General features: G+C 40.2%; 1 pseudogene; it reads right to left on the bottom strand.

Moving 5' to 3' along the window:
• Window positions 1–248: 248 nt before the first annotated feature.
• Window positions 249–2,977, bottom strand: LOC113880080 (annotated as a pseudogene).
• Window positions 2,978–11,089: the final 8,112 nt, after the last annotated feature.

Below are 11,089 nucleotides of genomic sequence, written 5' to 3'. Positions count from 1 at the left end.
ACACAGACATACCAATTTCCAAACAAAAGCAAAGTCATTTCCCTTATTAGAAGAAGATATACCAACATCACCAACAATAAAGTCTTCAAACATTATTGCACTTTGGCTTTCATAATTTGACAATGCTTTCAATGATTCTGCAGATTAGTTTTAATGAACACATTAAAAAAAAAAAAACACTTTTAAGTAGACAGGAATATCCTAAATTACTTATATGTAAGAATTTTACAAACATTACCTACACAGTATCAGTGGTAGTGGTGGAGCCAAAGCATCCTGCACCTTCTCCAAGCTGCAAAGCAGGAACGAACGATGGAGTGGTGAAACTCGCGGCCCTTTCCAAAGCCGTGGCTCCTTCTGCCTGCAGATGTTAGCCTAGCATCTCCCTGTGCTTGCGGACTAGCTTGGTAATCCACTGGCTGTCAGTGTTTCTTCTAATAGCTTCACGGGAGGGATCAATGAGAATAACATCAAAGTATTGGTATGGTAGAATCTTTACCAACACAGTAAGAATGCAGGACACCCAGGGCCCCACAGTCACCCAGCTTGCTCCTCCACAACAAACTGAAGGCTTCTGCCCAAACTTGAATGGGCTGTTACCATCGTGGACAGACTTGCCATAGGGGACCCCCTTAAGAACTGGGCGTTTGCAGCCACCGCATCATGCGCGAATCCAAAATAAGCCATCTCCTTTCTTGGCCTTGTATGCCAGCCTGCGTGCCTTGTCGCCAGGGTGGTGCTGGGGGCCCTGTGCAAATGAAGAGCTCAGGGGACCCTGACAGACACGTGTGGGTGGAGAACTCAGCCCTGCACCGCAAGCAGAAACTGCACTGCTACGTCAGGGTGCTGCTTCTTCCATAGCTCCTGGGTGGACTTGCAAGTGCCCAACCTGACTCACCTGATAACTGCCGCCAGACAGAAGGAATCGCCTAGAATTTAAATCCTGTCTGTGACCTTGAGTAAGTGATTTAACCTTTATAAATCCAGTTCTTAGGCCTGTGCCTGGTTGATAGTAGTTACCCTATAATCTTTAGTAGTAGGGGAAGAAACCCTGGCTAAAACTTTATCAGACTTAAAAAGGAAGGAAATGTAAATTTACTACAGAGCTTAGAACAATCACTGGACTATAATGAGCACTCAATAAATAACTTTCTACATTATCATTGTTATTTATTTTTAATCTATAATCGTTAACCATTAGCAAAAGAGTACAGTGAGTGAATTAACATGGTTTGTACGTTGACATGATTATTCTTTTCAATTACTGGGAAGTTTCATAACTAATTTTATAATTAGTTATGGGCACAAACACTTACTTGGTTGGAAAAGTACCAGGTTATTAGCTATGAGATCTTAGAGGCTCTTACTCTTCAGAGGGATAATTTTATCCCTAGGTAAGAGCTGACAGGGAGTTTTAAAATAAATAGGTAGACCCAAAATATCACACAAACACACATACATGCACACACACACACACAAACCTAGATATTATGTTTCTTGATGGAAAATACATGGTACTTACTACCTATGAAATATATTTTGCTAAGTAATTGAATCAGAATCTAATCATCCTCTGATCCAAAAACCTATGGGCAGGAACTACAGATATGAGAGAAAAAAGATGAAATTAACAAAGTTCAGAATATGGAAAACCTTATAGGAAAAAAATGCCAGATTCATCAAAAATAAATTGCAAGGGAAAAACACATGGACAGAAACCTCTAAAGTAGTTCATACAATTTCTCATTTCTTCTTCTGCCCAGCCACTAGCAACCACCATTCTGCTCTGCTTCTATATATTTGACTGTGTTCTGCGCCTCATATAGGTGGACTCACACAGGCTTTGTTCTTCTATGACTGGCTGATGTCACTTAGCCGAATGTCCTCAAGGTCCATCCATGCTCGCTGCATAATTATGCAAGATGGGTAAGTTTTAGAATATCTGCTGCATAACATGTGCCTATAGTTAATAATATTGCATTATACACTTAAAATTTGTTAAGAGGGTAGATCTCATGTTAAGTATTTTTACCACAATTTTAAAAAAAAAGAAGAGAGAAAATCCATAGCTCTATGTCTTTGGTTGAACCAGCCAATCTAAAAATTATGATATAATTAAGGACATATGGACACTGAAAGATGTTTGATTATAGTAAGAAATTATTGGTTCCCCTAGGTTTTATAATAGTACTGTTTTAATTTTTTTTAAGTCTTAGCTTATAAAAAATGTATACGAAAACTACTTAATGATACATTGAGTCAGCTGTTTCAAATTTCCAGTGTCTCTGAGACAGGCAACCAGAATGGTCAGAAGAGAGAATCATTTAATTAGCCAACTATGAGTATCCTCCTGAATCTGGTATAGCAGCAGAAATGTGCATTACTTAGCTGACAAAGGTCCATATAGTCAAAGCTATGGTTTTTTTAATCCAACTTAATCAAATGGATTAACTTCTTTGTAGCCAAAGATGGAAAAGCTCTATGCAGTCAGCAAAAACAAGACCTGGAGCTGAATGTGGCTCAGATCATGAGCTTCTTGTAAAATTTAGGACGATATTGAAGAAAGTAGCAAAAACCACTAGGTCATTCAGCTATGACCTAAGTCAAATCTCTTATGATTATACAGTGGAGGTGATAAATAGATTAAAGGTGTTAGCCTTTGTAGACAGAGTTCTTGAAGAACTATGGACAGAGGTTCAAAACATTGTATAAGAGGCAGTGATCAAAACTATCCTTAAGTAAAAGAAACACAAGATGACAAAGTGGTTGTCTGAGGAGGCTTTACGAATAGCTGAGGAAAGAAGAGAAGTGAAAGGCAAGAGAGAAAGAGAAAGGCATACTCAGCTGAATGCAGAGATCCAGAGAAGAGCAGGGAGAAATAAGGTCTTAAATGAACAATGCAAAGAAGTAGAGGGAAACAGTAGGATGGGAAAGACTAGAGATCTCTTCAATAAAATTGGAGATACCAAGAGGACATTTCGTGCAAGGATGACTACAATAAAGGACAGAAACAGTAAGGACCTAATGGAAGCAGAAGAGATTAGGAAGTGATGGCAAGATGGTCATTCACCTAGAACCAGACATCCTGGAGTGTGAAGTCAAGTCGTACTTAGGAAGCATTGCTATGAACAAAGCTAGTGGAGGTGACAGAATTCCACCAAATCTATTTAAAATCCTAAAATGCAATGTTATTAAAGTGTTGCACTTAATAGGTCAGCAAATTTGCAAAACCCAACAGTGGCCACAGGACTGGAAAAGCCAGTTTTCATTCCAATCCCAAAGAAGAGCAATGCCAAAGAATGTTCAAACTACCTTACAATTGCACTCATTTCACATGCTAGTAAGATTATGCTCAAAATTCTTCAATCTAGGCTTCAGCAGTATGTGAACTGAGAAATTCCAGATGTACAATCTGGGTTTCAAAGAGGCAGAGGAACACGAGATCAAATTGCCAACATTCACTGGATCATGGAGAAAGCAAGGGAGTTTCAGAAAAAAAACATCTACTTCTGCTTCATTAACTAAGCTAAAGCCTTTGACTGAGTGGATCACAGCAAACTGTAGAAAATTCTTAAAGAGGTGGGAATACCAGACCACCTTACCTGTCTCCCGAGAAACCTGAATATTTCTCGGGAGACAGGTAAGTAAAGAAGTAAAGAGTAAAGAAGCAGCATTTAGAACCAGACATGGAACAGCTGACTGGCTCAAAACTGAGAAAGGAGTACGACAAGACTATATTTTCACTCTGCTTATTTAACTTATATGCAGAATTCATGACGTGAAATCCCAGGCTGGATGACTCTACTGGAATCAAGATTGCTGGGAGAAATATCAACAACTTCAGATGTGCAGAGGATACCACTCTAATGGCAGAAAGTAGAGAGGAATTAAAGAGCTTCTTGACGAGGGTGAAAGAGGAAAATTAAAAAGCTGGCTTAAAACTAAAAATTAGAAAACTAAGATCATGGCATCTGATCCCATCACTTCATGGCAAATAGAAGGAAGAAAAGTGGAAGCAGTGAGAGATTTTCTTTCATTGGGCTCCAAAATCACTGCAAATGGTGATTGTAGCCATTAAATTAAAAGATGCTTACTCCTTAGAAGAAAAGCTCTGATAAACCTAGACAGTGTGTTAAAAAGCAAAGTCTTCACTTTGCTGACAAAGTCTGTATCAGATCAGACCAGTCGCTCAGTCGTGTCCACTCTTTGCAACCCCATGAATCGCAGCACGCCAGGCCTCCCTGTCCATCACCAACTCCCGGAGTTCACTCAGACTCACGTCCATTGAGTCAGTGATGCCATCCAGCCATCTCATCCTCTGTCATCCCCTTCTCCTCTTGCCCCCAATACCTCCCAGCATCAGAGTCTTTTCCAATGAGTCAACTCTTCACATGAGGTGGCCAAAGTATTGGAGTTTCAGCTTTAGCATCAGTCCTTCCAATGAACACCCAGGGCTGATCTCCTTTAGGATGGACTGGTTGGATCTCCTTGCAGTCCAAGGGACTCTCAGGAGTCTTCTCCAACACCACAGTTCAAAACATCCATTCTTCGGCGCTCAGCCTTCTTCACAGTCCAACTCTCACATCCATACATGACCACTGGAAAAACCATAGCCTTGACAAGATGGACCTTTGTTGGCAAAGTAACGTCTCTGCTTTTGAATATGCTATCTAGGTTGGTCATAACTTTCCTTCCAAGGAGTAAGCGTCTTTTAATTTCATGGCTGCAGTCACCATCTGTAGTGATTTTGGAGCCCAGAAAAATAAAGTCTGACACTGTTTCCACTGTTTCCCCATCTATTTCCCATGAAGTGGTGGGACCAGATGCCATGATCTTCGTTTTCCGAATGTTGAGCTTTAAGCCAACTTTTTCACTCTCCATTTTCACTTTCATCAAGAGGCTTTTGAGTTCCTCTTCACTTTCTGCCATAAGGGTGGTGTCATCTACATATCTGAGGTTATTGATATTTCTCCCGGCAATCTTGATCCCAGCTTGTGTTTCTTCCAGTCCAGCATTTCTCATGATGTACTCTGCATATAAGTTAAGTAAACAGGGTGACAATATACAGCCTTGACATACTCCTTAAAGCTATGTTTTTTCCAGTAGTCATATACAGATGTGAGAGTTGGAGTGTAAAAAAGGCTGAGCACCGAAGAATTGATGCTTTTGAATTATGGTGCTGGAGAAGACTCTTGAGAGTCCCTTGGACAGTAAGGAGATCAAACCAGTCAGTCCTAATGGAAATCAATTGTGAATATTAAATGGAAAGATTGAGGCTGAAGCTGAAGCTCCAATACTTTGTCCATTTGATATGAAGAGCCAACTAATTGGAAAAGACCCTTATGCTGGGAAAGACTGAAGGCACGAGGAGAAAAGGATGAGAGGATGAGAATGGCATCACCAACTCAATGGACATGAGTTGAAGCAAACTCCAGAGAAAGTGAAGGACAGGGAAGCCTGGCATATTGCCATCTATGGGGTCGCAACAGAGAGTTGGACCTGACTTTGCTACTGAATAACAACAATATCCCATTGTATATACATCTTCTAAACAACATCTATATTCTAATGGAAGCAGGCAGCCCAAATAAGAAATAAACACTAATATTCCAACTTAACCCTTGTCTGGCTGTGTAAACTTAGACAAGTCACTGATCTTCTCTGGGTCCCAGGTTCTCATTTTTAATAAGAAGGGTGCGGACTTCTGCTTCTTGAATACAATGGAATTTGTATTAGATGACTTTTCTCACTCATGACAGACATTGCTAATGAATGACCTCAGTCTCCCAGCTGACTTTGAAAGCAATCTAACAACCTATAACTTAGCACTACAGGAAGTCACCACTTATTGTGAGATGAAGCTTTGTCCCGAGATGAAGGAGTATCCACCATCTGGGACATTGCTAGACACCATGCAGATTAAAAGGGGTAAAGAATCACTAACTGGATTTTAAATCTTCTGCATGTGTCCTGCTTTGGCTCACCTTTCATTGATCATAGGAATTTTTTAGGACCACCCCTAACTTCTCACTATGCAACTGGATGGAAAGAAGACAGAAAATATAAGATATGACATTATATTTATACAGGGCTTTATATTCTACAGACAATGTTTACAATATTCTTTCTTCTGCTTTCCTAGTTCCACAAAGTAAGGAAACAATAGGATCATTCTGATTTTACAGAAGGGAAAACTTAAAACTAAGAGATCTAGCTCATTATCACAGATTAATAGGTGGTGAACCTGGGACCCAGCTATGTTCAGCTTATCTCAAGTTGCAATTCATTCTCCTTCTCTTCTCTTCATATTCACTCTAGTACTTTGCAGCAGAATAGGGCAGACTTAAATTCAAAAGTGAATCTAATACATTAAAATGTAATAACAGAGAGATTTTATCTGTAGCATTTGTTTTCCTTTAGTTATATCTCTAATAAAATTTATCTATAGTTACATAGCTATGTGCGTGTATGTGTAAGTGCATGCTAAGTTGTTCCAGTCCTGTCTGACTCTTTGCAGCCCCATGGACTGTAGCCCACCAGGCTCCTCTGTTCACAGGATTCTCCAGACAATAATACTGGAGTGGGTTGCCATGCCCTCCTCCAGGGGATCTTCCCAACCCAGGGGCTGAACCTGAGTTTCTTAAGTATCCTGAATTTGCAGGTGAATTTTTTACCAGGAGTGACAGCTGGGAAGCCCATATAGTTGTATACCTATATTTATTTACCTATAGTTAGAAAGAGATACTTAAACCAATCACTTTTCTTCGTCATTCAGTCGTGTCCAACTCTGTGCAACCCATAGACGGCAGCCCACCAGGCTCCACCAGCCCTGGGATTCTCTAGGCAAGAGCACTGGAGTGAGTTGCCATTTCCTTCTCCAATGCATGAAAGTGAAAAGTGAAAGTGAAGTCACTCAGTTGTGTCTGACTCTTCGAGACCCCATGGACTGCAGCCTACCAGGCTCCTCCGTCCATGGGATTTTCCAGGCAAGAGTCCTGGAGTGGGGTGCCATTCCCTTCTCCGATATAGTTATATACCTATATTTATTTACCTATAGTTAGAAGAGATACTTAAACCAATCACTTTTCTTAATGATTATATGCATGCAGGCATAAATAGAAGACACAGGTGACATAGAGCTAACTAAAGAAAGGTGCAAAAATATTAGGAATAAATAACAGAATAGTGTGGCTGAAAGAAAATTGTATCCAGGAAAAGCTGCAGGTTATTTTTCACTAACAAACAGCTCCAGAAGTGTGCCTTATCACAGCAAAAGTTGATTTGTCACTCACAGCCTCCTGCACATTCAGGAAACCTAAGTCCTAGCCCCAGTCTATCAATAAAGCAACTTGTTCATAAAACACTCATAGACGTAAGATTTGTTCCAAGGATAAAATTATATTAGATCTTCAAGTGCTTTGAAACAGAAAGAAAACTTTGCAAAAAGCATAAAGGCCATTTTTCAATGGCCAGGGTTAAGGCTGAGAAGTCTGGAGCAATGTTAGCCTCTATGGCCACAAATAAAACTAGGATAGTGTGGGAGGTACCAACACAATCTCTTCCCTAATCTCACACAATGAGTGTATTTACTGAGCTTCTGTTGTATGCAAGACAGCATGGGGCAAAAAAAGAAGCATAAGGCATAACTCCTGTTCCCAATGAGACGGCAAGCCAGCCACAAATAGATGTCAAGTGTAAGGTCTATCAGGATTCCCCCGGGGTTCAACGGTAAAGAATCCACCTGCAACGCAGGAGACATGTTTGATCCCTGGGTCGGGAAGGTCCGCTAGAGGAGGGCATGGCCACCCACTCCAGTATTCTTGCTGGGAAATTCCATGGACAGAGGAGCCTGGCGGGCTATGGTCCATGGAGTTGCAAAGCTGGGTGACTGAGCAGTTCTATCTCCCAGTCTTTTATTTGAAGCTTTACGGTGGTTAGTTTATTCAACCTAAAGACAAAACAGACCAGCTTTCAGATATTAAATCTGCACCCTCAAAACCCAGGGGCACTCACTTTACTGTGGGGTGGGAAAGAGATACCTTTGAGTCAGTTTTGAAATGGGCTGTGGGACTTGGGGGTATAAAGCCCAGGCCAAAGGGAAAAAAAAAAATCTATCCTTTCATAAATGTAGCATTTTGCTACTTTGGATTTTATACATGTAGATGAAGGGGCAAGATACTGAGGATGGGGAGAAAATTACTTTACTCTGGAGAATCTCAGGGACAGGGGAGCCTGGTGGGCTGCCATCTATGGGGTTGCACAGAGTCAGACACGACTGAAGCAACTTAGCAGCAGCAGCAGCATCATTTCAAAGAAGCTGAAAGTTATAATACAAAATTCACTCAATAAATTCATGCAGCAAAGATCTTTTCCAACACTTCTGGTATACTAGACTTTGTGCCAAGTCCTGAAACAATGAAGTTTAACTCTTGAATTATATCTGTTCTCTGGGAGGTTCATTCCTGTAGGGCAGCCCTCCAAGCATGAAGTATGAACTGTCATACACTGTACTCTGAAAAATGTGAACTACCTTTACTGTAGGGACCTTCCAACTATGCTGTACTCAGTTATACTAGGGAAACCAAGGCAGCATGGCAGACTCTGGATCTCAAAACACCAACAACCTTAGGTCTTGGATTCCCCTTGTCCTGTAAGTCTCAACTGACACATGGGGTAGTTTCACATGATGAGGTCTTGAACTGCCAACTACAGGTAGATTTAATAGAGAAGATGGCAGCCCTTTCAGAACTCCATTAGGTTAACAATATTAACAGAGATTCTGTACTACAGAGCTAGCAATAGAATGAGTATATCAAAGTAACCAGTCCCACACTGACTGGCACATACACGAAACCCCCATAGCAACAGAGATGACAGCTTGGTAACAGCAGCTGCTGCTTAATTGAAAACATTAGAAAAATATTACATTATATCTACATTCATTGTTTCTCTGTTTATTTTCATTGCAAGTGAGAAAATAACCCAGGAAAAAAATACAAAAGGAACAGGAAATAAAGATTCAAGACGAATAATGGTAATGGATGAACTGTTGCTTAAAATGTAATTTTCTGGGGATTCATCCCACTTCTCATGTGAATGAGCAGTCTTTCTTTTCGGTGTGTTCCAAGGGCCAGACATTCCTTCCATAGTGTTGCATTTACTCCCTAGTCAACCCTTTCAGTTCGATTAACTTGGAGGAGAAATGGCATATGTATGTGTTTGTGTGTCAGGGAAGAGGGATTCAGATGTAAAGTGTCTGTATATATACCTAGATAGATTTGAGACTCTAATCACATTACTGTAAAGCTAGCATGTTTTTGAAATACAGTACAAGTTCAGCCTAGCAGAGTGGCTGGTTCACACCAAACCAAACACGGATGTATGGAGCATAAATGGAGGAGAGGCAGCAAGGAGAGAGCAGTACCCCCGCAGCTCCATGCAAGCAAAATACCTTAAACAATGGACAAGGGAGGGGGCATTCATTCTCAAAAGGTGAAGCAAGAAGGCACCTAGGGTTCATCTGGTATCCTCACGCATTCAGATCAGACACTTAAAACTTTTTGCTGGTGACTCAGAATGTCAGATAAAGGCAAAAGATGAGGTTTATTTTTGGTCAAGGTTTTTTTTTTTTTTTTCCCCCTGAAAATATTGCCAGAAGTAATAGTCCTCATGAATTTCATGGTCCCTAAACACTACTTGGCATATAGTCAGGATCCATCTGGACATTGGAAATCAGGCGGCCACATTTGAAAATGAGATTTCCAAAGGCAGGCAATGCCCTGAAGATTCTCATCACAAAATAAATATCAAATGTTCTATTTAATAACAATGAACTCACAAAATAAACATGTTGCAAACTCATGAGCCCAGAGACTCTACCCTACAATTACAGCTGCATTTTTTTCCCAGTAGAATTCAGGTTTTTTTCAATATTGACTACACCTTTTGAAAGAAAAACAAAAATGCTATCAGTAAGCTCCTTGAGGTCAAGGACTGGGTCTCATTTATTCTTATGTTCACTGTGACACAAAATGAGAAGCCTTTCATGCAGTAGATGTTCTACAGATAAACATGGCCATGAATTGAAGTGAAATTGATGACATTGAAAGATGAAATGTACTGAAGGCATTTTCTAATTAATCAAGAATTCCACAACATGTTTTAATTGATTAATTTATTACTTATTCAATGAAATAGGAACTATCCTGGGTCAACAGAGGTGCTAAGGATACACTGTGATTTCTACTCAATTTGCATTTTTCCCTTAGCTGAAAGAGGTGGGAAAACATTCTTCCTAAATCAGTGGTTTCAGTTACTCAACTTACTTTCCAATAAACAAGTCAATTATTACATCAAAGGTTTTAGGTAAATTTGACTAACATAGGAAAACATCATTTGAAAGGAACAATTGAAAGCAGATCTTTTGCCCCTTTTCTGTTTGCTCATTTCTGTTCCCTTCTAACCTTAAAAGAATTTAATTATACAAATGAGATCAGTAGGCAATTTAATCTAGCTCCCAACTTATGCTCTTCTTAGTACACATCATGCCTTTTCTAACTTGATTCTTTTTCTAGATAAAAAGAAGTAAGACTAAAGAATTAAGTGGTTAAAAAAAAAAGACTAACTCCCTGCCCTCAACAGCCCCACTAAGCAGTCCTGTGGGCAGATCACTCAGGCAGTGTAATATCTGAACTGAGAGTCAGCTAGTCTACATGCGATGGAGAAGGATGTAAAACCAAGCCCCGACCCCCACCTCAGTGATTCCCTGAGACTCTCCCCCACCCCCATTATCCACTTTAAAAACTGTCTTGACTGAGCAGAATCTTTGAAATTGGTCTCTGGACACAAGTCCACCTTCTCTCCAGATTGCCAGCTTTTCTAATTAAAGCACCTTTCCTTTGTATTAACACTTGCCCCTCAAAGTACTGGCTTATGAGTAGGATCAGCCCAACCTGGGTTCAGTGACAAGATGCTTTTGTAACATACTTGAGGGATTTTTGCTTCTTTGACTGATTGATTGTTTTGTTTTCCTTTCCTAAAGTAAGACTGCCTTACTCATTGGGTCTGTGCAGAGTGGAGAAGCCTTTCT

This window comes from Bos indicus x Bos taurus, chromosome 21 (assembly GCF_003369695.1).
Source record: "Bos indicus x Bos taurus breed Angus x Brahman F1 hybrid chromosome 21, Bos_hybrid_MaternalHap_v2.0, whole genome shotgun sequence".
In the NCBI taxonomy this organism is placed as follows: domain Eukaryota; kingdom Metazoa; phylum Chordata; class Mammalia; order Artiodactyla; family Bovidae; genus Bos; species Bos indicus x Bos taurus.
Note: the sequence above shows the minus strand (reverse complement) of the source record. Positions and strands in the feature narration are given on the sequence as shown.